The 26,122-nt window shown below is 36.3% G+C and overlaps 1 pseudogene; it reads left to right on the forward strand.

The window, feature by feature from the left end:
* The first annotated feature begins 423 nt into the window (after positions 1-423).
* Positions 424-26,122, forward strand: part of LOC132425668 (ATP-dependent RNA helicase DDX39A pseudogene) — a 96,036-nt pseudogene continuing 70,337 nt past the window's right edge.

A 26,122-nucleotide genomic window follows, 5' to 3' on the forward strand; every position in this document is an offset into this window, starting at 1 on the left:
ATTTCAAGAAAGGTGAAGGTGCAACTGAAACACAAAAACAGATTTGTGAAGTGTATGGAGAAGGTGCTGTCACTGATCGAACGTGTCAAAAGTGGTTTGTGAAGTTTCGTGCTGGAAATTTCTTTCTGGACGATACTCCATGGTCGGATAGACAGGTTGAAGTTGATAGCGATCAAACTGAGGCATTAGTTGAGAACAATCAACATTATACCACATAGGAAAGAGCCGACATACTCAAAATATCCAAATCAAGCATTGAAAATCATTTGCACCAGCTTGGTTATGTTAATTGCTTTGATGTTCAGGTTCCACATGAGTTAAGCAAAAAAAAAAAAAAACAATCTTCTTAACCGTAATTCCACATATGATTCTCTAATTAAACATAGTGAAGACGTTCTGTTTTTAAAACAATTTGTGATGGCAATGGAAAGTGGATACTGTACAATAATGTGGAACGGAAGAGATCATGGGGCAAGTGATGAACCACCACCAACCACACCAAAGGCTGGTCTTCATCCAAAGAAGGTGATGTTGTGTATATGGTGGGATTAGAAGGGAGGCCTCTATTATGAGTTCCTTCTGGAAAACCAAACGATTAATTCCAACAAGTACTGCTCCTAATTAGACCAACTGAAAGCAGCACGACACAAAAAGCATCTAGAATTAGTCAACAGAAAACGCATAATCTTCTAACAGGATAACACAAGACTGCATGTTTATTTGATGACCAGGCAAAAACGGTTACAGCTTGGCTGGGAAAGTCTGATTCATTCTCTGTATTCACTAGACATTGCACCTTTGGATTTTCATTTATTTAGGTCATTACAAAATTCTCTTAATGTAAAAAAGTTCAGTTCCCTGGTAGACTGAAAAGGGCACCTGGAACAGTTCTTTGCTCAAAAAGATAAAAAGTTTGGGGAAGATGGAATTATGAAGTTGCCTGGAAAATGGCAGAAGGTAGTGGAACAAAAGGGTGAATACATTGTTCAATTAAGTTCTTGATGAAAATGAAAAGTTTCTTTTATTTTTACTTGAAAACTGAAGGCAGTTTTTGGCCAACCCAATATGTTTTATCTTTTCTACAGTAGTGTGGGTTTGGACTGCACAGTTTTCTTTTTGTTTTCAAGAGGGAAGATTTCACATCCAGACTTGTAGATTCTCTTGGAAAATAAGAAGCTCTCAAAATTCTGGACCTCCTTTCCCCTTCAATATTATTCACAATAAATTGGAGTTAAATACAGATAGTATAGATCCGGTTGCCATAGTTCCCACATCTATTTTTCAACTCAACTTTCAAACGATTGCACTTAATTATATTTTATAGTTGGTTCCTATAGAGATTTTAATCATTACACTAGGAAAGATATACGTGTGTGTGCATGTATATTAGCCTCACATATATTAAAATAAAAATAAACAATATTAATTTGGCAGTGCTGAATATATTCAAATGTGTTATTGGAAAAAATCTGGTACTTTTTTATCGTTTTGGATTAAGGATTAATGATGGAAGATGGTTATTTAGAGACATTGGTCTGCTATCTTCTCGGTCTGCTGGCTCTCTGAATAAAGTCATAGTCCTTGCCTCAACACCTCGCCTCTGATTTATTGGCCTGCCATGCAGTGAGCACAGTGAGCTTGGACTCAGTAACATATCAACTGAACTTAAGCTATATTGTTTGAACGTACCAGAACTTATTTCTCTAGTTCTCTATGGATGGACCTTTAAGGTGTTTACAGTGGTCTGCTATTACAAAAATTTTACAACAGATATCTTTGAATATACGCATGCATGTGGCTGACGGGGTCTTGGTTCTCTGGCCAGGTGTCAGGCCTGAGCATCTGGGCTGGGAGACCCGAGTTCAGGACATTGGACCACCAGAGACCTCCTGGGCCCACATAATATCAATGGTGAGAGCTCTCTCAGAGATCTCCAAATCCACAGAATTAGAAATGAGAAAGAAGTAACAACTGACACTGCAGAAGTGCAAAGGGTCATGAGCGATAACGACAAGCAACTATATGCCAATAAAATGGACAACCTGGAAGAAATGGACACATTCTTAAAAAAGCACAACCTTCCAAGATGGAACCAGGAAGAAATAGAAAATATAAAAGGACCAGTTACAAGCACTGAAATTGAAATTGTGATTAAAAATCTTCCAACAACAAAAGCCCAGGACCATATGGCTTCACAGGCGAATTCTACCAAATATTTAGAGAAGAGCTAACACCTATCATTCTCAAACTCTTGCAAAATATAACAGAGGGAGGAACACTCCCAAACACATTCTATGAGTCCAACATCACCCTGATACCAAAAGCAGACAAAGATGTTACAAAAAAACAAAACTACAGGTCAATATCACTGATGAACATAGATGTAAAAATTCTCAACAAAATACTAGCAAACAGAATCCACCAGCACATTTAAAGGATCATACACCATGATCAAGTGGGGTTCATTCCAGGAATGCAAGGATTCTTCAGTGTATGCAAATCAATGTGATACACCATATTAACAAACTGAAGGATTAAAAACCACATGATCATCTCAATAGATGCAGAAAAAGCTTTCAACAAAATTCAACACCCATTTATGATAAAAACCCTCCAGAAAGTAAGCATAGAGGGAACTTACCTCAACATAATAAAGACCATATATGACAAACCCAGAGCCAACATCATTCTCAATGGTGAAAAACTGAAACCATTTCCACTAAGATCAGGAACAAGACAAGATTGCCCACTCTCATCACTATCATTCAACAGAGTTTTGGAAATTTCAGCCACAGAAGAGATGAAAAAGAAATAAAAGGAGTCCAAATTGGAAAAGAAGAAATAAAACTGTCACTGTTTTCAGATGACATGATACTATATAGAGAGAATCCTAAAGCTGCTACCAGAAAACTACTAGAGCTAATCAATGAATTTGGTAAAGTAGCAGGATACAAAATTAATGCACAGAAATCTCTTGCATTCTTATACAGTAATTATGAAAAATCTGAAAGAGAAATTAAGGAAACATTCCCATTTACCATTTCAAGAAAAAGAATAAAATACCTAAGAATAAACCTACCTAAGGAAACAAACGACCTGTATGCAGAAAACTATGACACTGATGGAAGTAATTAAAGATGATACAAACAGATGGAGAGAGATAACATGTTCTTGGACTGGAAGAATCAAGATTGTGAAAGTGACTATATTACCCAAAGCAATCTACAGATTTAATGCAGTCTCTATCAAACGACCAATGGCATTTTTCACAGAACTAGAACAAAAAATTTCACAGTTTGTATGGAAACACAAAAGACCTCTAATAGCCAAAGCAATATTGAGAAAGCAACACTGAGCTGGAGGAATCAGGCTCCCTGATTTCAGACTAAACTACAAAGCTACAGTAATCAAGACAGTACAGTACTGGCACAAAAACAGAAATGTAGATCAGTGGAACAGGAAAGAAAGCCCAGAGATAAACCACACACATATGGACACCTTATCTTTGATAAAGGAGTCAAGAATATACAATGGAGAAAAGACAGCCTCTTCAATAAGTGGTGCTGGGAAAACTGGACAGCCACACGTAATAGGATGAAATTGCAACACTCCCTAACACCGTACACAAAAAGAAACTCAAGGGGCTTCCCTGGTGGTGCAGTGGTTGAGAGTCCACCTGCCGATGCAGGGGACGTGGGTTTGTACCTCGGTCCGGGAGGATCCCACATGCCGTGGAGCGGCTGGGCCCGTGAGCCATGGCCACTGAGCCTGCGCGCCCAGAGCCTGTGCTCCGCCAGGGGAGAGGCCACAGTAGTGAGAGGCCCGCGTACCACAAAAAGAAACTAAAAATGGATTAAAGACCTAAATGTAAGACCAGACACTACAAAACTCTTAGAGGAAAACATAGGCAGAACACTCTGTGACATAAATCACAGCAAGATCCTTTTAGACCCACCTCCTAGAGAAATGGAAATAAAAACAAAAATAAACAAATGGGACCTAATGAAATGTAAAATCTTTTGCACAGCAAAGGAAACCATATCAAGACGAAAAGACAACCCTGAATGGGAGAAAATATTTGCAAATGAAGCAACTGACAAAGGGTTATCTCCAAAATATACAAGGAGCTCATGCAGCTCAATACCAAAAGAACAAACAACCCAATCCAAACAAGGGCAGAAGACCTAAGTAGACATTTCTCCAAAGAAGATATACAGATGCCAACAAACACATGAAAGAATGCTCATCATCACTAATCATTAGAGAGATGCAAATCAAAACTACGATGAGATATCACCTCACACTAGCCAGAATGGCCATCATTAAAAAAATCTACAAACAATAAATGCTGGAGAGTGTGTGGAGAAAAGGGAACCCTCTTGCACTGTTGGTGGGAATGTAAAGTGATACAGCCACTATAGAGAACAGTATGGAGGTTCCTTAAAAAACTAGAAATAGAACTATCATATGACCCAGCAATCCCACTACTGGGCATATACCCTGAGAAAACCATAATTCAAAAAGAGTCATGTACCACAATGTTCATTGCAGCACTATTTACAATAACCAGGACATGGCAGCAACCTAAGTGTCCATCAACAGATGAATGGATAAAGAAGATGTGGCACATATATACAATGAAGTATTACTCAGCCATAAAAAGAAATGAAATTGAGTTATTTGTAGTGAGGTGCATGGACCTAGTGTCTGTCATACAAAGTGAAGTAAGTCAGAAAGAGAAAAACAAATACCGTATGCTTACACATATATATGGAATCTACAAAAAAAAGGTCATGAAGTACCTAAGGGCAAGATGGGAATAAAGACGCAGACCTACTAGAGAATGGACTTGAGGATATGGGGAGGGGGAAGGGTAAACTGAGATGAAGTGAGAGAGTGGCATTGACCTATATACACTACCAAATGTAAAATAGATAGCTAGTGGGAAGCAGCTGCATAGCACAGGGAGATCAGCTCGGTGCTTTGTGACCACCTAGAGGGGTGGGATAGGGAGGGTGGGAGGGAGATGCAAGAAGGAGAGGATATGGGATATATATATATATGTATAGCTGATTCACTTTGTTATACAGCATCAATTAACACAATAATGTAAAGCAATTATACTCCAATAATGATGTTAAAAAAAAAAAAAGAATTAACTGTGGCTACTAAGGAGCTGCACAAGTAGGACAGTCAGTCTGAAATGCCAACCTGATCCACAAACTGGAAGCACTGTTTGCTGTTCTGCTGAACAATATGGACAGTTTCACATGCATACTCACTCACAGTGTAGCCAATGTTAACATACAGAGAAGTAGAACATGCCCTACAACTCATTAGCATCAGCTAAGTGGGCTTCAGGAAGAAAATTAAAATGCAGGGTAACGCAATAGAGATGTTGCACTTACAAACTATTCTGAAATGCCGTATTGAAGTCAGTGTAACAAGTGCTTAGTTACCATGAAGATTTTTTTAAAAATAATTAACAATAAAATGCAATTCTTAAGAACACAAGAAAAAAACATCTAGCGTGTATTTAGAATTTAGACCCATGTATCTACTGCTTAATTCTCATTGTCTATTTTTTTTTTCTTATTCTCGGTGCTTATTTTCCTCAAAATTCTAGAAAAGTCATTTCCAAAGTGTGTGTTGGTATACATCGTTGGGTAATGAAATAAATGCGGGGTAATGAAATAAATAGGGTGGAGTATAATAGAAACAATTACAACACATCACATGGTCTCTTAGCAACAACTGCGTACTTTGCAAAAATGGGTCATGATATGAAGTGTATCTTACTATATATTTTTAAAAGTTTGTAAAGAATAAGAGCAGTAAATGTAAGATTCTATTTTAGAAATCTATGTGCATAAGGCAAATGCCTTAAGAAGAGAGTGATCATTGCTGTCTGAGGTTTTTTTCTCCTACCCTAAATAAAAATGACAATAGGCCTTCTACTTCAGGACACACATCACTTTTGTCTTTTTTATTTTTCTTTCTTTTTTAGAATATCTCACTCAAAAATGAATTTAATCTAAAATGACTAAATATGCCTATATAAATACTACAATCTTCCTTAAAAAATTAAAATAACTGACTTTTAGAAAATTGATTTTAAGCACATGCCTCATTATAGAATTATCAGAGAATATAATAAATCAAAATATAAATAAGAATTTCTCTTTTTAAATTTCTGATTTATATTTTCTGTAGACTTAGAATCTAAATCCTTTTTTAATGGGAATTTTGTCCCCTGCACTTACCTGTCTCGCATCTCAATCCTCACCATCAAATCTATTTCCAGAAATGTAAACAGATTTACAGCAACTAATATAAAACTAGGCACTTAGTGGACACTCCATAAATATTTGTTGATGATTATAACTTTGTCTTGACCAGATTGCTCAGATAATTGCTTTGTATCTCATGTGGCAATTTAGTTACACTGTGTGGAATTTGGCATGTCAATTAGAAACACCCTTCCCAAATTTGCGTATAGGCAGATGATGCTTTCATCAAATTAAGTTAGGTCCTTTTAAAAAAGACTATGACAGTATTTTGAGATCCAAAATGAATCCAGTCCTAAGTATAAAAATATTGAAATACATCATAACTAATCCTAACTATGCCATAAACCCTTATTATGTTACATTTGCATCTGGCGTATTTTAAGTTTGAGAATATTAAATCAATAAATTCATGATTCCATCTGTCAAAAGTCTCTAAAGCCTAAAAATGCTGCCAACTATGTTATTAAAAATAGACTTCCAAAGGCTGCCTATATTAACAAGGAGATAAATGAGCAGACAATGTAAAGTCACTCAGGATTCACTTTTCCTTCAGTGAATTTTGTTCTTTCTTTAAACATAGATGCCATATAGTCTTAACTTTAAAATTCTCTCTGCATCTTCTGGGAATTTGTGTAACAAATAATATAACGTGCAGTATAAAACTTTTTTTTTTCCCAGACACATGCATTTACAATCTTTTTTTCATTTTTTTGAAAACCAAAGAGGGTGCTTGAATAAATAAGTGTAACTCCACTTTTAAAAATTAAAAAAAAATGACAGAAACATAATAAAACACACATAGGAATTTATCTAGACTCTCAATTGTCAAACTTCCAAATATGGGATAATTTTATAATCCTTTTTTAATGTGGGGTTCTTCTATGGAGCCCATTAATTAAAATCTCATTTTAAAAAATCCTCCAGTGTCTCAATTACCTCACTCAGAAAATTATAATTAATTTCATGATTTTTCTTTCCATCTCTATTGGTATTTTGTTGATAAATGAAGAACTGGAGGCCCTCAGAGCCAGAGAATGCTCTGCTTCTGAATGAACTTACTTTGACCACAGTACTGCATACACTGTAGCCAATGAATATCCCCTGGCCCATGGACTTCCACAGCCAACACAGAACTTCCTGTAGTCAGTGTTGATACATTGCTTGGGTATAATTTTCCCCATCTTCATGAATATTTCATTCTGTTTTGCCTACGTCAAAAATCTGAAAATGTTTATCTTGAAACTGAGAAAAACATTTTCTTCATCTGAGGTTTTCTCAATTCAAAAGTACTCTATTATTTATCTTTTAAATTCATTCTCCTTTAAAAATTAAAACTACTTATTTTTATAGAATTGTAATCATTTTAGTTCTATTTAAAGCAGTTAAAAACGAAATCAGGTTGGACACATTCCAATCTTATTTCTTTAGATGTCATTGCAAACATCAGATTATTTTGATCTTTCTGTGTGTGTGTATATGTTTTAAATTTCTTGTTACTTTTCTTTTCCCCATTAAAACTTCAAAATCTCTTTTGTTTGCTGTACATTTTATTTTAGATGTTGACTTGCTTTGTTGCCTCATCTTTCTGGTTTTCAATTCTTGTTCAACATGGGGGTAAAAGCTAAGAATGGCATAATTCTGTTTCTTTCATAATGTACTACAGTAGGGACTAACTACATCTCTACAGCCTCTCAAAAACAATAGAGTGACTGGAAATAAAGTGAAGTGATACATTCAAAATTTACTTTGACTCTCTCTGAAGCATGTCTTCACTCATCAAATATTATATAGCACAGTTGAACGAGGTGAGTTCTAGATACTAACAAGTTAAGAATAAAGATTACTGCAAAAATATATGAACATGCTTCAACGATACAACGAAATGACTTAAGCCAAATTTGACTCCTCAAATCAACAGAATCAGGAGACCTGGATTCTGCCCCTGGATGTATGCTTCTGGACCTCAGTCTCCACTTGAAAATGAAAGGGTTGACTTCTGCATAGATTCTGAAATTCCTATGTTTTGCATAAATTAATGCTTCCTATTTCTGTTATCAATATTGTCAACCTAACATTCTCTTTAATCTTGAGCTATATAAAAGTGATCAAACACGTCAAAATAATTGCTAAACTGAGAATACCAATACATGTTTATAATGCACATGTTTTTATATTATGTATTTCTTATAATAAAGCACTTCTACTATGATTGGCAGTAAAGTGCTCTGTCAACAAAGCTGTCAATCTCTCTCATACTTGTCTCTCAAATTCAGCCTATTCTTTCCATCCACCTGTCACAACTCAGGTCTAGGTCCTCATCATTTCTCCCTTGGACGATTATAATAATAGCTCGTAACTCTCTCAACTGACACCCCATTTCTCCTTCACTCTAGTTTACTCTCTCTATAGCTGTCAGTTATCTTTCTAAAAGCAAAATAGTTCATGCCACCCAGCTGCTGAAGAACTTTATTTTATACAATATAAAATCCAAATCTCATACCTTGGCACAATCTATCCTCAACAAATTTTTCTGTTCCCATCTTATACCAACTCCTTTCAGATTCCTACTGCAGTGATCTTCCTTGAATTTTCTGCACATTGGAGCCTTTGTTACAACCCATTGCCTCGTGGGTGCCTGGTTTATGGTAAATACTCAGTAACTATTTCTTGACTGAGTGAGTGAATGAATGAATTTACATGCTGTTGCTTTCACTTGGTGTATACAATTTTTCATATGATTTTCCAGTCAAAGCCATATTTTAAGTTCAGTTTAAATATCACTTCTGCATTCTCCCCCAATTTACCCACTCAAGAAGTTGTTCCATTTTCTGTTTCCACAGAATTGCAGTGTTATCTTCGCACCGTCTAATATATATTCTCAGTTATCTGTTTAGGCTTAAATTAGAAATTTCTATGAAAATTATGGTATCTTATTACAAATTTTATATATATATATATATATATTCAGTACTTAGTCTCTCCCAGGGTCATAGTAAAAACTCAGTAAATGTTGGATCAATAAAATACATATAAATACTCTAAGAACTAAAAAATATATCTGTATTAAACTGTAACAGAGCAGTTTCTCATTATCTATGAGAAATCATAATGAATGATTATTTCAAAAGCAGGCATTAAAATATTTAATTTAAGCATATCATTCTATAAGGATTAATCTACTATAAAGGACAAAATAGGGTCAGTGTGATATGAGGAAAAATAAATCCATGTAAATGTCTGTAAAGGACTCATGAAAATAGTCATTAAAATGGTAGAAAAATGATTATTCTCATAACTGTAGTAACAAAGATTTCTTGAATTAAAAGTTTAGGATATTTGAAGATATTTAAAATATATTGGTGGGCTGCCCTGGTGGCGCAGTGGTTGAGAGTCTGCCTGCCGATGCAGGGGACACGGGTTCGTGCCCCAGTCAGGGAATATCCCACATGCCACAGAGCGGCTGGGCCCGTGAGCCATGGCCGCTGAGCCTGCGCGTCCGGAGCCTGTGCTCCGCAACGGGAGAAGCCACAACAGTGAGAGGCCCGCGTACGGAAAATAAATAAATAAATAATTTAAAAAAAAAAAAAAAAAAAATATATATATATATAGGTGAAAATCACATTATATTTTGTAGCAAGTTTAAATTATACAGAATCATGACACTGAAGTATTTTAATTAATAATACATATTATAAAGTAAAATATATATCTATTTTTGGTAAACAAGATTTAAAATTAAAGTTGTAGGGCTTCCCTGGTGGCACAGTGGTTGAGAGTCCGCCTGCCGATGCAGGGGACACGGGTTCATGCCCCGGTCCGGGAAGAGCCCACATGCCGCGGAGCGGCTGGGCCCATGAGCCATGGCCACTGAGCCTGTGTGTCCGGAGCCTGTGCTCTGCAATGGGAGAGGCCACAACAGTAAGAGGCCTGCATACCGCAAAAAAAAAAAAAAAAATTAAAGTTGTAGCCACACCTAGCATGAAAATTTATGAAAGTGGAGGTATATAAAAATTATTTGAATTCAGGGATTTTGATAGTATCTGTGGTTTAATAAAGGGTTTAACAACAAATTCTCAATCTCACTATCTATGACCATTTTAAAAAATTGTAAGTTGTCTCAAGAGGTGACAAGTGCCTTTAAAACATAGGCTTAAATTATCCTTCAATCAGAAATATATATATATCTTGTTTTAAGTAACAGTTTTCACCAAAATGGAACAAAAAATTTCTCTAAAGCTTTGTTTCTATGTCAGCATCAATAATCACTTTGCTTATTCTACCTGTGATCACAAAACTTCATTATTTTTAAAAATCAATTTTTTATTGAAGTATAATTGACTTGCAATATTATATTAGTTTCATCTGTACAACATATTGATTCCATATTTCTGTACATTGCCAGGATAAGTCTAGTTACCATCTGTCACCATGCAAAGTTATCACAGTATTATTGATTATATTCCATATTATGTACAGTACATCTCTGTGACATTTATTTTATAACTGGAAATTTGTAACTCTTAATCCCCTTTGCCTATTTTGCCCAACTCCTCATCCCCTCCCCTCTGACAAAAACCAGTTTTTTTCTCTGTATCTACGACTCTGTTTTTGTTTTGTTATGTTTGTTCATTTGTTTTGATTTTTAGATTCCACATATAAGTGAAAAAATATGGTATTTGTCTTTCTCTGACCTATTTAACTTAGCATAATACACTCGGTTTAGCTATGTTGTCACAAATGGCAAGATTTCATTATTTTTGGTGGCTAATATTCCATTACACACATACACACACACACACACACACACACACATTTATCTCACATTATCATATTTTCTTTATCCATGGACACAGGTTGCTTCCATAATCTTGACTATTGAGAACAATGTTGCAATAAACATTGGGATGCATGTATCTTTTTGAATCAGTGCTTTTGTTTTCTTTGAGTAAAGTTCCATTTTTAATTTTTTGAGGAATCTCCATACTGTTTTCCATAGTAAACATATACCACCAACAGTGCACAGGGGTTCCCTTTTCTCTACATCCTTGCCAGCACTTCTTATTTCTTGTTTTTTTGATAATATCCATTTTGACAAGTATGAGGTATCTTGTTGTATATTATATATTATATTATACATATTTATCTATGTCATATAAATAATATTACTTTTTATGTTTTATTTTCTTCTATTTCTTGCTCCTGAGAGAGAGAGAGAGAGAGAGAGAGAAAGAGAGATTTTAAGGAATTAAGTCATATGATGATACAGGCTTGGCAAATCCAAAATATTTACCATAGGCCAGCAGGCTAGAGACCAAGGGAAACATTGCAGAGTTCAAAGACAGTCTGCTGGCAGAATTCCTTCTTTCTGTGGAGAGGTCAGTGTTTGTTTTATTAAAGTTTTCAACATATAGGGTGAGAACTAACCTCATATAAGGACTGCTTTACTCAAAGTCCATCAACTTAAATGTTAATGTCATCCAAAAAAATGCCTTCACAGAAACATCCAGAGTAATGTTTGACCAACTGTCTGGGCACCATTGCCCAAGGAAATTAACAAATAAAATTAACCGTCATGTTTCCTTTGAAGAGTTTGTGGTTACTGGCACACATTTTTTAATGAAGTAAATACTCAAAATAAGTCACAAGTACGAATAACAATGTACATATACTGCAGCAGTAGCTGTAATTCTGTATAATCTGTCATAATAGAGAACTGTATGTAGAAAAAAACCCTTTAACTTCTCAATTCAAAAAACCTTTATATTAAAAAAAGTCACAGATTTTTAAATCTCTTTCATTATTTTTTCTCTGAAAGAAAATCTTTTTTCAGATCCTTTGTCATGGCACTTAGATTCTTTATTTTTGAAATAAGTTGGTTCACCCTATGTAAAAATGAAGAAAAAACAATTAAACATCTAAGTACAGCAGAAGAGAAACAAATGACTCATCACATTTAATAGGGCACAGACTCATAAAAATAACAATAAATAATATTCAATTGTATGTATAGTTGAAAATAGAATATAATGTAAATTGAATCTCCAGTTGATGAATATTGAATAAAATACTACCAAATCTAATGGCAAGAAATATTTGTCATGCTAGATTGTCTAGGAAAAACCCCAAGGATTATGACCACATTATGAGGATCCACTGGCTTATAGGCTGAGACCTCATTCTTAGCTCTCAAAGGATAAATGAATGCAGAGCATCTCAAGAAATTTAAATCTTAAAAAGGACACAGCAATACTGTCCCCAAACATCTCTACTTTACTGCTAAAGATACAGAAAAGAATGTGTTAAACTCTGCTTCAAATATCAATTATTTTGAGATATAAATATGCGTGTGTGTGTGTGTGTGTGTGTGTATATAAATGCACTCTTTGTGTAGGGGAATTACTTGATCATAATGAAAAACTTAAAATTCAGAGAATTGTATTATGGGGGTGAGGTGAAGGTGATTTGAGTAACAATTTTTAAAGCCCATGCTAAGTGTATCTAAAAATATTAAAGTCTGTAATTTGAAAGCTTTGTGTCTCTGGGAATATAGTTAGGTCTACAGACAGGGATTAAAATAAAACTGTTTTCTTATTAGAAAAGAATCTCTGAATAAATAATACAACAGTAGCTTTACTAACTATAAAGAAATATTTCTAGATGCATCTCTATTTAAATTTCATGCAGCATAAACCATGTCCAATCATTCCCCTCTTTCATCTGAGAAGATGTGTTCCAGGTCAGAATGTTAACTCACATAAGTGAATTAGTTCTAGATTTATGCTGAGGCTTGGATTTGCTCAAAGCATATCATATAAAAAGCAAAACTTGAAGCATGGAGAATTACACAAGAAAATGTTCAAATGTTCAGAGTCTACGATGTATGTTATTGGAATGTGCTATTTGAGCGCTATTTTACTCTCTTCAACTAGCTGTGAGCTGGTGCTTTACTTCACCACTCTGGGATACTGTTTCCACTTCCTTATGAAATTAAGGCTTTGATATAAATCATCTTTAACCTACAAAGCTCTTTAATCTGTAAAACTAAGAACACAAAACTGTGAAAGCCAAGAGCTTCTCAATGCATTTTGATTCTAGAAAAGAAGTGTGTCATGAAATTAAAACCATTCATGCTTACCCTGGAGATTCATCCCCCAATAGATTTGTGTCAGAATAAAAGATTTATAAATACATGTACACCACTGTACTTGTACCAAAAGTACTGCAATGTTATTGCAGTTGTGAGACAGAGAAAGGATAATGAAACAATTTGTTATTCTTTATAGCTTTCTTGTATGAAAACCAAAATTATCAAAAATGTCTGCATATAGATTAGACATTTGATATGAAACTGCAAAGTACAATTGAAGAGACAAGTTCCATTCTGTGACATAGATACTTCTTTAGACATCAAGCGCAGCATTTCTGTTTACAGGAAGCAAGCCCTGAAGTTCCTCAATCAAAAGTAATATAGTAAATCAAAAGTGCCTGGTTTATTCTGAAGTGTCTTTGCTTCGATTTGAACAACCGTTCTGCTGCTTTTTTTATGAAGAGAGAAGTGAGGGTTTTTTTCTCTCCTTTTTAAACGGGAGATCTTTAACTTTAGAGTGTTCTCCTTTGAAAATGACATACTCGTGTACTCTGTATATTCCATGCATGTGTCATGCTGGAATAGGTTTAGTTTCTGTTATTGTTGTCTATGAGGTGGGCCGTGAAGGGTGAGAAATGAGACAGAGAGTAGAAGACAATTTATTGTGAAATTGGTGCTGAGCAGTTCAGTGACCTGGAAGGCATCATGAGTGAGAATCACTGAGTTATTGATCCGTAATGTATTACTGTCATACCTTCATGCCACTTACACTCAGATCAAAGGGTGAAGATGGTGACATTGCTCTAAATTAGAAAGCATATTAAAAGAAAGAAATGCTAAATTGAGTTTTCGAAGTATTGGAGAACTGTGTGCACAGTCTAACAGAAAAAAGAAAAAACTCCAAAGAAATCTTAGATACTTTTGCATGAATTGATACTATTGCATGAAATTGATACTATTGCTATGATACTATTGCATGAAAAAAAATGTTTTCAGCTATTTTTCTAATTTATTAAGCAATAGATAGGCAAAATTATGTCTACATATTATTTACAAACCAAGGAAATTGATACTTTTATTCATTAATTTATTCCTAATTTACATAAATATAATTCATAGATTTTAACTGTAATGCTCGATGAATTTTAACAGATGAATGTACCCATGTAACTCACATCCAAATTAATAAAAAAGACATCATCGTTATCACCACAAGGTTTCTTTTTCCTTTTTTTTTTTTTTTTTGCGGTACGCGGGCCTCTCACTGTTGTGGCCTCTCCCGTTGCGGAGCACAGGCTCCGGACGCGCAGGCTCAGCGGCCATGGCTCACGGACCCAGCCGCTCCGCGGCATGTGGGATCTTCCCGGACCCAGGCACGAACCCGCATCCCCTGCATCGGCAGGCGGACCCTCAACCACTGCGCCACCAGGGAAGTGCCACAAGGTCTCTTATATCCGTTTCTAGTTAATGATCCTCCTCACCCAGGAAACTGGAGTTCTAATTTCTACTGTAGTTCAATGTAACCTTTTATTGAACTTACTATAAATACAAATCTGGACATTGTGGTAGATGCATCATTAGATGGTTTCTGTTATCTTCTCCAAGGAAGTACTGAGTTTTATTCTAGCAAATAACTGAATTATAATCGATAACCTTGAACTTGTGGACTTTGTTTTGATGAGCTTAGTTCATTTGTGTCATTAATCCCAGGATGAACTCCTTACTTTTTGACTCTCCAGGCATGACCCTTTTGGGTGTTTTGAGACAGGCTGGGACCTGGGACCTGGGACCCTTTGCTGCAGTGCTTGCACCTGGACAAAGGTCTCCTCAAGCAACAAAATACAAAGAAACTATAACGGACTAAAAATAACCGCATGCATGCAGATTTGGGGTAAATTATGAACAAGATACAAAGAGACCAAGAATCCAACTGCCACTTCTGAAGAGCCGAGAGCAAAAACAGGGTGTCGGGAGCAAAAGCAGGGCACTGTGCACGCCCCCTGTACGCAACACCAGCAAACGGGTGGGCCGACCAATTAAGCCGCCCCTCCAGCCCAACCCTGGGACCTGCCCACACCCTCACTCTATATAAGGAACCAGCTCGCACCACCTTGGAGCGTGAACTAGGAAAACTGTTACTTGTTTTCGCTCCCCTCTTTTGCAGCAGGAGCCCCAATAAAGCCTTGCCTGAATTTCTTGTCAGGCCTCTGATCAATTTCTATTGATTACAGAAGTCCAAGAATCCTGGTAACAGTTTGAAGACAGAGCCCAACTTCTGTACCAATGCCCTCGAAGTGAGTAGGATTCAAATTGTAAGAGTCTCCTTTCATTGTGCAGCAGCTGAAAGATGGACTCTTCCCATTAAGCACTCCATCTGTGGTTCCCCCCGGACTCCTTGATGTCTTGCTCACATACATAGCCCACTGCTCAACTCAGATTTGAAAAGAGGTTATACAAGCTGTTGCGTTACTGTCCCGTTTCTCCCTCCTTTTTAGATCTCCCTCAATTTCCATGTACAATGTCAGTCCCAAAGGTCTCCTCTGACAGCATCTCCAGTGACGCCAAGGCTTTCTGCTTGAGTTCTATTCACTGTGGACACCTGCATAATTCCCGCAACGTGGACCCTTTCCACAGAGGGTAAATTCACTCGTTTCTGAATGCTTTTGTTCACCCACCAGTGTCTTCAAATAGTTCTTGTTCAAATTTTGGCCGTAGTTTGTAACTATTTATTTTTATAAAAAACTATTCTGCTCTATCAGAATTGGTTTGTACTCTGCTCCCACACAGTTATCCTAAATCCCTAATGGTATCCATTCCTCTATAGACATACGTGTGCTATGGTCTTAATGTTTCTTTCCCCCCACCCCAAATTAATATGCTGAAAACCTAATGCCCAGGATGATGGTATGGGGATGTGGTGGGCCTTTGAGTGTTGCTTAGACCATGAGGGTGGGTCCCTCATGAGTGGAATTAATGACTTAGAAAAGTGGCCCCAGAGAGATTGCTCACTCCACCCACCAGTTGAAGACAGAGTGACAAGTCATCAGCTATAAACCAGGAAGAGAACCCTCACCAGAATGCAACCTTGTTGGTGTCTTGATCTTGAATTCCTAGCCTCCAGAACTCTGAGCAATACATTTCTGCTATTTATAAGCCCAAAAAACAAACAAACAAAAAACCAAAAACCTATTCTGCTCTATCAGAGCCAAGCTCCTGTTCTAAAATAACTTGAAATTTTATTGAATAGAAGTACTGTGCTAACACTTGTTATACCAAAGTCCTTATCACATGGGTTACTTGATTAAATAAATAATAATATATATAAACATGTAACTTTAAAATGTAAAATGTTTCCAAACGAAAAACAGATTTGTGAGAGAAAATACAAGAAGCAAATAATTTGGATTGGACTTCGTAAGTACCTCTTGGGACATCTGTAGGATAAAGATTTGTCAGATAATAGGAGATGGAGAGAGGTTTTCAAAGATAGAGGAGAGCGTCTGTGCAAGAGAAAAGAGCTTATTTCACATAGGAAACTGAAAGCAGGCCAGAGCGACTTAGCTATGGGGCGCAAAAGAGAAATAGCAGAAGCAAGGCAGGGACGTACCACTTAGGATTTTGGACAAATGCTTGTAAAATACACTTGTATGCCAAATACAATGGGAGGCTGTCAACAGTTTTTCATCAAGGTAGTGACATGATTTTGACTACAGTATGGAGTCCTATACTTTAGCTAAAATATGGAAGATGATTGGATTATGTCAATTCCAATTGATAAATGAAAGATTCTGGGAACCAGGTAGGAATAGTAAAGAAGAAATTAGAAGAATCCAGATGTGTTTTACGGAAGAACAATGGAAAATTTGAAAACATTCTCTTTAATTTTTGAAACATTATTTCATTATTTAAAATCAGTAGTAGCTCATAACAGATTTGAAAAAAAAAAACCTTTTTCAGCAATTATTACATTTTTCTGACCTTCATAAATCTATTAACTTATTAAATAACATATGACATAACACACATTATTGCTTAAAAATTTACAGTTATAAAAACAATCTTCGAGGTCATCTAGTCCAATTCCCACAACTTAAAAAAAAACACACACATCTAGCTCATTACTTTTTTAGGGACCTATTTAAATCTGGAAAATCATAGAGGCTGAAAATTCTGACTGCTAATGAAATGAAATCTGCCTCTTAATTTTTACTTAAAGTTACTTAATGATTAAGATGAGTACTGCTCACTTTACACTAATGAACTTTCTTAAATTTCAGATCTTTGGCATATGGTTTAAAATGTTTGGTATTTTTGTTGCTGTTGTTAATATGACAACCTAGAATGATATTCTCAATTTCTAGGCATTCGGTCACTTCTCCTGCCCTTGCCTAGTTTTCTCCACTTTTGATCCTTCTGATAAAAGTTTATACAAATCAATCAGTGTTTGACTCATCTACTTCTTACATACTTAAATTTTAGACTATTTACAAGTCACCTACTAGTATTTATATCCTAGCTCTGAAACAGTTTAATGGACAATAGTAAGATCATTAGACGACTTTGTGTTTCTTGTCAGTGTCTGTTATATTTAAACACCAACACTTTTTGGTGTCCTCTCTCGTTTTCTTCTTTTCTTATTTCAATCTTAATCCAAATGTTTTCCAGCAGCCTTCTTTCCTTAAGTTCATGTATATACACTCTGGACATAGCATATCATGCCAGTACTTAGTTTATCTGCCATGTTTATGCATTGCTAATTACAACCTGTTCTTCAGTGGTACATCCTGTACGACGCCATACTCTGCCGGTATTTTTGTGTTAGGATATACTTAACTCTCTATTGTTGCATGTTAAGGCCATTTCATACCTGCCTTCTTAAATATAAATGAAGGAAAGGTAGTTCCTTAAAACTTTAAGGTTATTGTTTCTGCTAATAATTTATTCAAAATCTTTTCCTTTTCTGAACAAATTAAAACTCCTTTATCATTTAGTTCACTGTTTCTTCACTAGCTTTAATGTCGTCACACACATATAGATGTATGTACATGTAATATGTAACACAGATTCATATGTAAAATTTAAAATCAACATTTGGTGACTGTTTTTATATGTAATTCCACCCACTCTGATCATAATAACCATGAATAATTCACTAGGACATTATAAATAAAATCTATCAGGGTCCTTTAATTCCAACCTTTACGTAACAACAAATTGAGACTTTTCTTTGAAGCTCTAAGAAATGAGAACCACGTAGATATTAGTGCAGATCTTTGTATAAATATATACAAAAATATAAATGGTGCATAGAGAGTCTGGATACAAACTTTTAGGTTCTTTTCATTGTTCAGATGTGATCTGGATTTTTCTTTTGTTTTCACTGTAAAGTTATGAGAGATTCCTTTTCATCCTCTCTACCATTACATTGCCACACTCTACCCCCATGTGACTGCCATTTCCAGTAAACTAGAGGTCTTGCTTCTCTCTACATTTGACTGGATCCCCAATGCCAATCCAATGTCAAATATACAATTCTTAAAAACTAAATATTCAATAATATTGGTAAACAAATGAATAAAATATTTTTTGTGAGGCCCCTTATTCCATCCTTGTACCAAGAAATGTACTTCTATTTGCACCAAAGTGCTTAGGCTGCATTAGTAAATTCATAATGTTCGTTTCATACATCAAGTTTTTATTGCCTGATTATTAATGAGGCAATGTCTAAAGGCTCGGTAACCTCTTTTCTGTAACCCTTTTATAGCACTCTTCATTTTCCAACTTTGTAATAAAGTTAGTTGATATACACTCTTGGGGTTTCTCTTAGATTGGCTTAAAAAAAGGCAGGCACGGGCTTCCCTGGTGGCGCAGTGGTTGAGAGTCCGCCTGCCGATGCAGGGGACACGGGCTCGTGCCCTGGTCCCGGAAGATCCCACGTGCAGCGGAGCGGCTGGGCCCGTGAGCAATGGCCGCTGAGCCTGCGCGTCCGGAGCCTGTGCTCCACAACGGGAGAGGCCACAACAGTGAGAGGCCCGCGTACCGCAAAAAAAAAAAAAAAAAAGGCAGGCACCTATGTTAGTTATTATGGTAGGACCATACTTTTTTGGTATCCTCTTTGATATTTAGCATAACTATGTGACTTGGCTTGGACAATAAAAGGTGTGCAGCAGTGAATGGTCTGATTTCTGGGTTAAAGTTTTAACAGCCAGTGCACTTGTCAATGTGTCCCATCCTCTAGTGACAGTGAATGTTGAAACTTGTACTGAGATGTGGCCCACAATGCTTAACGGTTTTTCTTTGAAAATATTTATTTCCTTTATGTTAAAAAATGTTCCCCTCTATCTGAAAAGAAAGGACAAAGATTTAGCATAGTAGAATATGGCCTATATACATTTAAAAAAAAAACAAACATTAATCAGAATGGGAATTTGGAAATGGAATTTGGGCTTTTTAATAGTGTTTGTTTTGGGGGGCCCTAAGACTAGAGTGTTACTAATTCTGAACTAATTACTATGCTTTGGGGTCATCACAATACAAAAAGAGCTTTCCTGACAGTGTTATTAGCCTTCTAAAAATCCATTCTTCCTTTTTCTTTATTATAAGAAGCTTGACATTTACAGAGCAGAAACATGTCCAGTTAAAATATTTGGTTTTTCAAGGTCTTAGAAAGGTAGCTACTTAACATTTTAGGAAAATAATTTGTTATTAATTTACTGAAAACCTTCTATTCTAAACTAAATAACACTCATTTATAAGTTCCTTAAGTGTTTCCTCACTGGTCATGGTTTTTCTGTGTAGCATGTGGCCGTGACGTGCAGTCCGGTGCTGGGTTTCGGATGAGGTTTTAGGCGGGCCTCTCACTGTTGCGGCCTCTCCCGCTGCAGAGCACAGGCTCTCGACGCGCAGGCTCAGCGGCCATGGCTCACGGGCCCAGCCACTCCGCGGCATGTGGGATCTTCCCGGACCAGGGCACGAACCCGTGTCTCCTGCATCGGCAGGCGGACTCTCAATCACTGCGCCACCAGGGAAGCCCTCGGATGAGCTATTTAAGAGAGGGCACTTTGCTGACTTCTCCATGTACTCTGTTCTTCCTCATTTGCCCTCTTCCTGGCTACCTGCCTGGAGGACAGATGGAGTGACCAGAAGAGAAGCAGCCAGATTACAACTGTGAGTGGAAACAATCATATGCTAAAAATGGCAGAAAAGGGTGGATACACCATTTCTAAACTATTTTCCCTTGTAGTTACTATTTCACTATGAAAATATCTCCTCATGTAAGTAAATTAATTAAGTTGTTGTATATCTGTTACAGTGCAGCCAAACGCAATGAACAACTTGCTAACTATTCTCTGCATATCTTGGGAGATGATAATCATAGGTTTAAATTGATCAAATTAATAATATATATTAAAATTCCTGGGATTAAAAATAGACAATATCCTGTACTTTTCACCCCTCCATCTCCCCACTCCTCTTTTCGTTTTTCACTGCTTGCAGCAAGGAAAGTTTAATCTACAGTTTGTTCTACCCTGAAGTAGATAGCTACAGTGTAGAACAAAGTTCTAGATTCCATAACAAACACAAACTATATTTAATACATACACACTGCTATGTTTAAAGTGGATAACCAGCAAGGACCTACTGTATAGCACAGGGAACTCTGCTCAATATTATGTAACAACCTAAATGGGAAAAGAATTTGAAAAAGAATAGATACATATATATGTATACCTGAATCACTTTACCGTACACCTGAAACTATCACAACATTGTTATTCAACTATAATCCGATATAAAATAAAAAGTTTAAAAATACATATTAAAGAATTTAAAGATATGTTATACAAAGTCTTTTGGTAGAAAACATAGTTAATGTTCATTATGCCACAGAATAAAATCTGGATTGTGATAGTGGATATTCTGTTTGGTTACTGTATATTCTTAGGCAAGTTGTTTAAACTTTCTATCCTTCTGCACCCTCATCTGTAAAATGGTAATAACAATACTTATTTTATAGAGTTATTATAATGATTAGTGACCATAATTTCACAATGAATGCCCAATAAGTAGTATATGTTAATTTTTTTGTATGTTTTCAGGCATGAGTATTGTTAAAGACACAATATTTGCTAGAGAGCCCAGCTTTGTCCTGGGCATGGAGGATTAATTTGATTTTTTTTTAAGTGAAATTTGAGGGTTTTTAAAATCTTATTTATTTATTTTTGGCTGCGCTGGGTTTTCGTTGCTGCACGCGGGCTTTCTCTAGTTGCGGTGAGCGGGGGCTACTCTTCATTGCGGTGCACGGGATTCTCATTGCGGTGGCTTCTCTTGTTGCAGAGCACAGGCTCTAGGCACACGGGCTTCGGTATTTGTGGCACGTGGGCTCAGTAGTTGTGGCTCGCGGGCTCTAGAGCGCAGGCTCAGTAGTTGTGGTGCATGGGTTTAGTTGCCCCGCGGCATATGGGATCTTCCCGGACCAGGGATTGAACCCGTGTCTCCTGCATTGGCAGGCAGACTCCTAACCACTGCACCACCAGGGAAGTCCCTATTAATTTGATTTTTGCACAATTAATCCCTTTAGCAAGCTTATAATTCTTCAGGGAGGGAGATTATTATTTTTTTCTACAAAGAATATTAAAATCTATCTTTATTGAGTGTGCTACTATGAAAAGGAAGTAAGCAAAACATGGGGTATATTTTACCTAACTCTAGAGCAATGCACAGAAGGGAGATCATCAAGGAGAAAGATAGAGGCTGTAGAGAGAGGATGACTTGCTTGAAGCAGAAGTAAGCTTCATGTTTTCTATGATGATTGCCATTTTGCATCCATGCTTGACAGCTTCTAGAGTCTGCAAGGTCTGGAAAACGAACACCACATTTCTCATAAGCTCTTTATAGGTAGGGTTTTTTTTGTTTGTTTTTGCGGTACGCGGGCCTCTCACTGTTGCGGCCTCTCCCGTTGCGGAGCACAGGCTCCGGACGCGCAGGCTCAGCGGCCATGGCTCACGGGCCCAGCTGCTCCGCGGGATCTTCCCGGACCGGGTCACGAACTCGTGTCCCCTACAGCGGCAGGCGGACTCTCAACCACTGCGCCACCAGGGAAATCCTATAGGTAGGGTTCTTGATGTGTATTAGGAACTGCTGTTTGTATGCCCTTACTTGAGATGTAAAATGTGGGAATAAAGCAGAAGTCCTCTTTCATTTATTTTCGGATACATTTTGTTTGCAATACTGTATGGATATGGGAATTTTCTACAGTATCACTGAAGTCCAATCTCTGGCTCCACCGGTGTTTAGAGGCTGTTGTGTTGACAGCTGCAGTAATTCCATCATTCATATTGGTAAATCACAAATTCAGTGAATTTTTAAACTCAGAAGTTTCTGTGATGCTTTCTGATACCTTCTTAGTTGTGTCTCAGGTAGAAGCTCCTCCACTGGTCAGTTTTAAAAGTTCTGGGAGTTCTACCAAGGAGGATCTGGAAGGGGGACTAAAACTCTCCCTGACATATATGGCATTTTCAGAAGATGGCGTGGTTCTCAAGTGAGTTACTGGTATTTTACATCAGCAAAATAACTCGATTTTACAGGTTACAAACAAAAAAATATGTTTCTCTTTATGCATTTTATTATTTTAGAATAAAATAGGTACATGCTGCTGTAATAAAATTGTCTTTAATCACTTAACAAGCCTAAACTTGACTAAAGCAGTGAATGCCTGGAAACATAATAAATGAAAAAAGCTAGTATTTTTATAACATAAAACAGTATCATTTATAGCTTGTCCATCTCATATTGTCATCCAGCAAAAATAGAAAGCCCGGTAGAGAATTAAGTTATCTTAGTACCTACTAATGATGGACGCTATTTTCGTTAAGACTGTCAGAATTTACTAACCAAAATTATGACATATAGTCCAAAGAATGCAGTAAACTCTTTATCATGTTAATTAATTGTTCTCTTTTGAAGATCTATTGTGTTGACTAATTGAACATTAATTCAAGTAGAGTGTCCCAGAAAAATAAAAAACTCTTGGGCTCCCTCTTTGGAGTTTGGCTGGTGGCTCTGAGCATTGCCAATGGCCCCGACTCACTCTGACTTTGTGTCCTCATTTAGAGGCCTTGTCTTCTGCACATGGCTTCCTTCCTCATGGTCTGGAAACAACCTGGAGTTGTGTTCTGTTTGGCTGTTGTCTGGCCAGGGCCTTTTGAACAGTACTGTCCCAATGAAGTACTAGATATTATTTATGTAAGAATGAGCTTTTTTTTTTTTTAACCATAATATCCTTTCAGAAATTTCTAACTACTTTGTAACTGCATGACTTAACCTGGTGATAAAAGCAGTTATTAACAGTCTACCTTTTCCAAAGCTTAAAAAAAAACAAATAAAAATGTTAAAACTCTCCCTAACAACTTGCAATGAATTTGTGAGCACCAAATTTCAAGAGTTAAATATGTTTTCTGTTTAAAGTTATCTAGAGGGGTTTGGTTTTCTCTATTGAATCCCAAGGGAGATGACCTGAAACCAAGAAAGCACTTTTAAATTCAATTCTTTTTTTCTTAAAAATTAAGGACTTTCTTCTTCTCCTTTCCACACTTGGTCTATTTAGTACCACTATCTGACACTATCCATTAAAGTTTTGTTTCAAAACATTGTTAAAGTGGTTCTCTATGGAATGGACACTTTAAAAATTGTATATCTCTGCTCCTACACTCCTTACCTTAATGTGCTCACTTTATCAGGAACAACTGTTTTTCTCTAATAAACAAGTATATTTTGATTCTAAAGAGATGTTTCTCTGGCAAATGAAAGTTGTCATGGATTGACTAAAGGTAAATCAGAAATCCAGAGGGGCTCTTACTATAGATATTGCCCTCTGTGATGAGAAGACTTTATTTTGTCAGTGAATCATAAACACAGTTTTCTCTGACATTTTATTTCCCAAAGTTTTAATAATATCCCAATCAAGAAATTTTAAAAATTAACATATTTATGTGTATACAAGCATTTCACTTTTGTTTGGTTGTGCCAGGTATAGGAAGGAAAGAAGGAAGGAAGGAAGGAAGGAAGGAAGGATGGGAAAAATATGGAGTAGAAATATAGAAAAAGAGTATTTGCAATTACAGAAGTAGAAATATTGCACTTGGCATAAGAATAAAATAATAAGTATGAAGAGAATATATATAAATACAAACCCCACCTCCAAGATGCATCTCTCTGTTCCTACTGGTATTCTTACCACCATGGTGTAGCCCTCTCCCAAATTACACCAGGATAGGTCCATGTGACCAGGAGACTAATAGAATTAGTAGGTCACTTTGAGGTCAGGTTATAAGGACCGTAGGGAATTCTCTTGTGGACTCCTTGTTTGCTTGTGCTCTCATTCTCTCTCTTCCTTTCCTCACTCACTCTGGGGAGGCCAGCATCCCCGTCAGGTGAGCAGCACTATGGAGAGGCCCACACAGCAAGGAATCAAAGCCCCTTGCACTCAGCTTCTGAATGAGTGTGAAGTAGATTGTCTGCAACTTTCACGAGACTGTGGTCACACAGACAACTTGAGTGCAACTCACGAGAGACACTGAGTCGGAAGCACCCATTAAGGCATGTTGGGAGTCCTGACCCTCAGAGAGTGTGTGAAATAACACACATTTGTCCCTAAGTTTTCAGGTGTTTTGTTACACAACAGATATCTAATACAACATATAAATATGAAAATAGATGTATGTTTATGTATATGCATGTGTGTATATATACAAATATATATATGCATATATATTTACCTTTAACTTTGATAAATGTTGCTGATTAAAGTTAAATCCAACTATTTAAAATCAACATTGATTTCAGCTCAGCATTGCAACAGATGGCCAAATGCCTTAAAGTAACTTAAAATATAAATACCTACTGCCATCTATTGGTGATTTTAATAACTTCCATGCTTATTTAGTGATGTTTATTTTTTTTAGGGTGAGCTGTATTTGAAATATACACAAATATATTCAAGCTCTTGAATATCAGCTGTTTTATCCAGAAAAATATTTTATTATCCATATTATCTAGTTAGATAAAAACTTATCTTAAGGAAAATATACATTCATTATAATGTCAAAAAACAAATTTATTTTCAACATAACTTTAGTGTAAAGTGCATTGCATTTTCCCCTAAATCTTTTTGAAGTTTGATAAGCTGACAATGACTATGAGTAATGAAGAGATTGTTCATTAACTAAATTGCATTATTCTAAACAACTGTTAATTAACGGCTTTTTTTTCTATTGGGTAAATTAAAATATAATTTATGGCCTGTGGTATTTATAAATTACTAATAAGAACCCTTAAACATGAAAATGTAGAGTTCACATTAACAACTGGAAAAATATTAGACAGCTCTTTCACAAAACTTTCTGAAGATAAGGAATGGAGAAGCATCAGGACTCCCATTACATTCCCTGCCTCAACTGTCTTAAGTAATAGAAAGCAATGGTCAATCTTCACTCAACATCTCATGCAGAACTCTTCTCTTTTAGAACAACTGCTCTGGTGACACCTAATATATGTTTAGATTTCATAGTATCAAATTACTCTCAGTTGCTGGGGTTTTTTTCTCATACATTATCTTCTATATTTCTTTTATTCTGTACATTGCTTATCACATTTTGAGTAGTTGCTAAGTGTTTAATAATGATGATAATGAGTATCTCAGGAAGAACAAAGCAAGATATAATTGTATAACAGCAAGATGATACAT

This window comes from Delphinus delphis, chromosome 5 (genome assembly GCF_949987515.2).
Source record: "Delphinus delphis chromosome 5, mDelDel1.2, whole genome shotgun sequence".
Lineage (NCBI taxonomy): Eukaryota > Metazoa > Chordata > Mammalia > Artiodactyla > Delphinidae > Delphinus > Delphinus delphis.